Source organism: Cryptomeria japonica, chromosome 2 (assembly GCF_030272615.1).
Source record: "Cryptomeria japonica chromosome 2, Sugi_1.0, whole genome shotgun sequence".
Taxonomy (NCBI): Eukaryota; Viridiplantae; Streptophyta; class Pinopsida; order Cupressales; family Cupressaceae; genus Cryptomeria; species Cryptomeria japonica.
In genome coordinates this window covers 328,179,013-328,186,724 of record NC_081406.1, presented here as the reverse complement: position 1 = coordinate 328,186,724, position 7,712 = coordinate 328,179,013, and positions in this window count along the sequence as shown.

Sequence of the window (7,712 nt, the reverse complement as noted above, 5' to 3'; positions counted from 1 at the left end):
TAAGTGAGTCACTGCAGAATGAACTTATGTCCAAAAACATCAAACATTACTAAACACCTTTAAGTAGTAGCCCAACCATTCTATTGATTGAGGATATTTGTGATACAATTCAGTGCAAGAGTATAGATGGTTTTGCTCCCAAGATACTCACCATACATATTTCCTTGAGTAGAAACATAACTTTTTGAAAATTCACTTGTGGCTTGATGAAAGTGATGACTCCCCCATCATAGGGATCGTCTATTTGTTATGCTCGTGCAAGACTTAGTATATCACATCCTTACCTGCCACGACGGGATTCATAAGGTATGTAGTACCAAAGTTGAAGAAATATCAAGATGTGGGCTGAATTTATCGCAACTGGCCATTAGACCTTAGGGATAAAAAGTGTTTGAAGTGTTTTCATTTTGTAGTCAAGAACAGTGCAAATTGAGCCGACTTCGGGCTTTGGAAAACACCTAAAATACATTTGAAGGAAAGGGTCATAAAAAGTCCAAGGATTGGGTTGATCTAGACCCATACTTATTTGTGCCTTTTCGAGGCAACATTCTTGTGTTTGTGTGCTTGCTTTGTTTTCTTGTCAAAGAAAAATAAAAAATCAATTCCAAGAACAACTATTCATCCTACATAAACATTTTCAAAAACCAATAAAAGATCAAAAACAAAGAGCAAAGAGTATCAAACTATATGACCATTCTTCACATCTTGAGAAAGAAGAATCTTCATCAACACATCAACTTGAAGAAAAGACCATTGAGCTCAAAGGCTCTTATCAAAAGGAGGAAATTCTTCTATCTTAATAGACAAATCTTTGTCTCTCATAGAGCCTTCTTACATCACATGCGTCTTTATCTTCAAGGGAAATCAAACGAATTTGATCTAGAGTTATTAAACCGTAGAGCTTTTACACAATATCGAGCTTTGAGTTATAACAAAAACAAAGGAGGCAAGATCAATCCTGACTTCTTTCTAGACATTTGCATCACATATAACGTAGCTTGGGAAGAACCATCAACTCCCGAAAGAGAAGAGGAAGAATTTGTCCCATATGTGACACAAAGCGTTTATTGAAGTTAAACATTTCATCCATTATCATGTCCATATCTCATCAACTCCGCTCCATCTCTCAAAACATCAAGAGGTTTTTGTCCTAAGTTCTATTTCGATATTGCTTGAATCAAACACAATAAATCACTTTTAGATTATCTCTACATCTAGGATAAGCTCATCCTAAGAGACATATCTACGTAGGTTAAAACTAGTCTATGAGTGAATCCTCTCATTACTAGGTAGTTAAGTCTGTAACACATCTCAGATTTCTCTAAAACTTATCACATAAAACCTTATCAAAAACAACAAGCAAATCAAGAAAGAACTTTGGTCACATCTACCTTTAAGTGCTAGACATCCATATGCAACACACCAAACCAACCATAAATCTCTCATTTCATCAACAACTCATCATCATTTTCACCCAACTTCAACAAAAACTTTTAAACAAAATGGCTCATACCAGATCAAGATCTAGACAACAAGAAATCAAAGAGGAAGAGGAAGAAAATTGCAATGAGTTCCAAGAAGCCCTTGGAGGAAATGTAAATGATGAAAATCCAGGCACTCCTACTCCTGCAGCAATAGAAAGGGCGCAACACAACCCTCTCTTTAATAGACTTTTTGATGAGATACTCAAGAGTAATGTTGATGCTCACTTTTTAAAACTTGCTCAAGAAGGGGCTAAACTACCCTCTGACTTTGATGTTGCACAACGAAGACAAGCATCAGAATGCCAAAGTCGTAATGAGGATGAAAGAGGTCGAGAACACATTAGATACAACTTTCATCAAGGTAATCCCCCACCTCTTCCTCCTCTGAATGACATATAAATGTTGTGGCAACAAGTCGAAAATCTTGCCCAACAACTTCATAGTGGTGTAAAAACCAATCAATTTTCACTCAATGACATTTGTCCCTATCCCTTTGATAGGAATATTCATATGCCACCTTTTTCGTGAGGGTTTAAAACACCCAAGTTTGAAAAGTATAGAGGAAAGGGAGATCCTCGTGATCATGTTAGAGAATTAAATTCAGCTTGCCTCGAAGTGGCATACAAGGACACATGCATAATGCATTTTTTTCCCCAAAGCTTGGGAGGAACAACCACATCATGATTTTCCCGATAACCAGGTGGCATTAGGACATTTGAAGAGTTAGTCTAGAAATTCTTGGCACATTACTCACACAACATTGAACGTGATATCACCATGGTTGATATATGTAACACTAAACAAAAACCGGGTGAGCTATTTTCAGTCTTTCTGCAATGATGGCGTCAAATGTCTAGTAGACGTTCTCTTCAGTTACCTGAACAAGAACTAGTGGAAATATTTATTTCCAACTTAAATGACGAAATGGAATTTCACCTAGACGTAAAAGACACAGACTCTTTCACTAACATGATCACCAAAGGCTTAAAATGTGAGCGGGCTCTCATCAAAAAGGGGCTTATCAAAATATATAATGAGCCAAAGGACGGCCCTTGCCCACGCTTCAATAGTGACAAGCCTAACTTCTGGAACAAAAACAAAAATGTCGTCAACGACGGGGTTGTGGATGCCAGAACTATCAAAAGTGCACAACATGTGGTTCGATTTGCAGGACAAAACCCCCCACCCAAGAATAACACAGTTTCTCCTCCAAATCAAGGCCGCACCACATCTCAAGATGAACCCAGACACCGTCAACAAAATTTTAAACCAAAGCAAACATACACTCCCTTAGGGGAACCCATTGAAACAGTGTTATGTCAACTAGTTTCTCAAAATTTGGTGACCTTACCCAAAACATCAAATTATGAACCTCAAGTCAAACCTTCATGGTGGAGGGATACTGAACATTGTGATTTCCATTAAGGGAAAGGACATAAGACAAGCAACTGTCATAGATTGAAAGATCTTATTCAGGATCTTATTGACCGAGGTGAAATCCAAATTGAAGGACATGACCCAAAGACAACAAACAATGATCATCTCATGTTTAAAAATCCACTTCCATCACAAGATCAAAGGGGTCCTTCCACTTCAGGGCCAAACACAGATACCACCCATTATACACAAGCTGCGTATAATTACATTGTGATTCACCTATACGATGTCAATGAACAAGTTGCAACTATTACCATTAAAAATCCCAGCTCCACTTGCAATGTTGTTACACGTCACAGCAAGATTACCATAAAAGCAGTTCCACAAGGCACCCCATCTATCCCAAAGCAGTATAACCTTGTGGACCAATTAGATAAAATACCTACATTGATATCTATCTTAGAGCTATTGCGTCTATCTCCATCTCATAAAACAATCTTGGATCAAGCTCTCCAAGAGGCATCAATCTGTGCAAATTTGAACACAGATCAGTTCCAAGCCATGGTCGGAAATCTAAGATCATCACCTTGTCTCACTTTCTCTGAAAGTGACAACTCCTCCTTCCAACAACCTCATAATGCCTCACTCCACATTGAAGGATTTATCAATCAGCATAGGAACAAGCGAGTCTTGATCGATAATGGAGCGGGCCTGAATATCTGTACTCTACAATTAGTCACAGCTTTGGTATATGCAATTGAATCAGTGGATCCCTGCAAGAAGATAACAATCAAAGTCTATGATGATGCAGAGCATTCATCCAAAGGCGTTGTAGTGCTACCAATCCGAGTGGGCCCTATGGTGAAACACATCATCTGTCAAGTTCTGGACCTTCCTCTACCATACAATTTATTGTTAGGAAGACCTTGGATACATGCCATGCAAGTCATTCCATCCACCTAACATCAGTGTATCAAGTTCCCACATAATGGTGTAGAAATTACAATCCTGGGCGATGCAAACCCCTTTGCATATTGTCATAATATCAGTCATCAACCAAAGATTACCGTTCCTATCAATAGAGAAGCCATCTCCTCCACATCATACATAAGTCCAGCCTCTCTTGCCAGTTCAAACACCACTATACCCAAGCAAGAAAAGCTCAAGATGAAAATAGCAGAGGAAGGTCTTGGGGAATACAATTTGAGCCAACTCTTTTGTGTGGGACAAATGCCTACTTCTCCTAGAACACATGGAAAACCTCAATGATTACTTCAAATGCCACTGGACAAGCTAGCATGTGCTTTGACTCAATTCATCCTTGGAAAGAGTCAAGAAGAAGAGATTAGAGATGAGGACTTAGCAGAATGGATCTATAAATATCCCATCACCACCGATATTCCGCAAGCTAAGCTTCCCACAGATCAATATGGCAAAGGCCTTCTCATTATGCAAAGAATGGGTTATGATGGTCACAGTGCTTTGGGACCTTGCAAACAAGGAAGATATGAACCGCTATAGCCGGAATTAAAGCCCAAAGATAACACTAGCCTAGGATTTCAAAAGGAGATCTTTCCTAAGCTCAGATTCAAAGGAAAACCCAACCAACCTCTATATCAGCCTATTACAAAGAGGTCGCCTTTGATTATAAAAGCAGCATCAAATACCATCCCAACAAAACCACCTACAACACCCTTCATCCCACCAATCAAACCAGCGATCCCATCAGTAGCAACAATAACATCAATAGCACCATTAGCAACAGAAACCCACAGCAGTATCTACAACACCAGCAGTTCCAGCAGAAGCAGTAGAGTCAACACTACCAATACTCCCCGTATCGGATTCATTGATCTCCATAATCCTTCCTGCAGCACCAATCATTTCATCTACAAAACCGGTCACACCTGCAGTGTTTAACTCAAAGGACATCCCAGTATGGTATAGTAATCGGATACTAGAAAGTGACTCAGAGACCAACTCACATGAATGGGAATTTGATTCCATCCAGCTTAATACTTTAGATGAGGAAGACACATCACTACCTCCACCCCGCAAAGACATCCTTGTTTATGGAGAAGCACAGATAAAGACCTCTTGGGTTCCTAAACTAGAAACTTCTTCCATAGACCCTACGCCTGATTCTGACAGGGAGAGTACCATCAACGACCTTCACCACAACATCTTAACCCTCACTGACACGTCTAAAGAACTTAACCTAATCGATGAAGTAATGCCCATTATCCATCCTGAACTCATCGAATGGAACGAACCTAATCCCCCATGTCTTGACCTTTTCCAAATCGATGAGGCAATCATTGACTTTTTGGAACTACGGGATAACATACCAAGCGGGGATCACAAAGTTGGATTCGCCATAGAACTTAACAGTGCAGCATACTTCGAGGCAGATGCCAAACCTTTCAGCTGCAAAAATATAACAATAAAACATGGATCTTCCAGTGAAAACTACACTATGGCACTATTTGATCCCACAAAAGTAAAAAGAAAGAGAGTATCCAATGGTGAAAACCTCTCTGAGGCACTGGAGGATGAAAGGTTTGACATTCTCCCTTCTAGTACACAGCAGGAACGATCAACAATTCTCATTGAGGAAACAAAAGAATACAATGTCGGGACTCCTGAAACGCCTCACCACATACATCTGGCATCTCTTTTAACTCCAGAGGAACAACCTAAGTTTGTAGAGGTCTTCTAGAAGCATCAGATCAACTTTGCATGGTCATATGCAGACATGCCTGGGCTTGATCCTGATTTAGTCATGCATCACCTCACCGTAGCAGAAGGAGCCAAACCTATCAAGAAAAAGCTTCGCAAGATGCATCCTTAGATTGTAGTACTAGTCAAAGCAGAACTTAAGAAACTCCTAGATGTTGGTTTTATTAGACCAATTGATTATGCAAATTGGATATCCAATATTGTGCATGTTGGCAAACCAAATGGGGGCATCCGTATCTGTACCGACTTCAGAGATATAAACAAAGCATGTCCTAAAGATGACTTCCCCCTGCCAAATATTGACATAATAGTGGACCTAACAGCAAGACATGCCATGCTTTCACTCATGGATGGCTTTTCAGGGTACAATTAGATAAAGATCACACCAGAGGATCAACATAAGATGGCCTTCACATATCCATGGGGCACATACTGCTAGAATGTAATGCCTTTTGGTCTAAAGAATGCAGGAGCGACCTATCAACGAGCAATGACCATCATCTTCCATGACATGATGCATACCATAATGGAAGATTATGTTGATGACTTACTGGTGAAATCACTCACAAGAGAAGGTCATCTAGAAATATTAGAGAGAATCTTTGACAGACTGGAACAATATCATGTGCGACTCAACCCAAAGAAATGTGTCTTTGGAGTAACCTCAGGGAAGCTTCTAGGATACATTGTCTCAAGCAAAGGCATTGAGGTCGACCCAACAAAAGTCAAGGCAATCATGGACATGCCACCTCCAAAGAACATCAGCCAGCTAAGGACACTACAAGGGCGGCTTCAATCTATCCGAAGATTTATTGCACAACTGGCAGATAAGTGTCACCCCTTTATACACCTGCTACATAAGAACATCCATTTTCAATGGGATACCAAATGCCAGCAAGCATTCCAAATGCTTAAAGACTATCTCATGAATACACCATTGTTGATTCCACCAGATCTGAGCAGACCTTTATTACTCTATATTTCAGCAACAAGTACAGCATTGGGTGTACTATTGGCACAACACAATGCAAAAGGGAAAGAGTGTGTGGTTTACTACATCTCTCGCACACTAGTTGGCTATGAACTCAATTACACACCTATTGAGCGAGCTTTCCTAGCAGTAATCTTGGCAGCCACTAAATTGAGGCACTAACTATTAACACACAAGGTACAACTCATCGCAAAGATTGATCCACTCAAATACTTACTCAGCAAAGCAGCATTGACAAGCTGCTTGGCCAAATGGGTGATGATTCTAAGTGAATTTGACATCGAGTATGTGGATCGTAAAGCTATCAAAGGCCAAGTTATTGCAGATCAATTGGCCGATGCACCACTCATAGGCGATCATCCTCTCATTTCCAATTTTCCAGATGAAGAGATATTCATGATCACAACAGCATAACCATGGAAACTGTACTTTGATGGTTCATACACTAGCCATAGCTCGGGGGCAGGCATTCTGTTTATCACACCTCAAGGTGATAGCATCCCGAAATCTTACAGACTCACATTTCCATGCACCAACAACATAGCAGAGTATGAGGCCTTGATCACAGGACTCAAGCTAGCCATACAATGGAAATTACAAGAACTACAAGTATATGGTGACTCCCAACTGGTCATTCGACAAGCAACTGATGAATATCGGACTAAAGATGACAAACTCATGTCGTACAAACAAATGGTGGACAAATTAAAGGCATCATTTACTACTATCACCTTTGTGTAGATACCAAGAGATCAAAATCAAGCTGCTAACGCTATGGCTACCATTGCATCTCTCCTAGATCTTCCACAGAATTCAACACGCTATGAGTTCTTGGTAGAACAACTTTGGATCCCCGCTTATGATATCCCCAAATCCGAGATGATATGTTGCCTTATCGGTTCCAAATCCCCATGGTACGGTGAGTTCTATACCTATCTCCATGATCACACACTTCCTCCTAACCAATCAAATAACCAACGTAAAACTTTCATTTGCCAAACCACTCGATATACCATTATTGATGAAACCCTATACCGATGCAGTCTTGATGGTACTCTCCTTTGATGTCTGGAACAAGATGAGATAACAAAGGCCTTGGAAGAGGTACATGAAGGAATTTG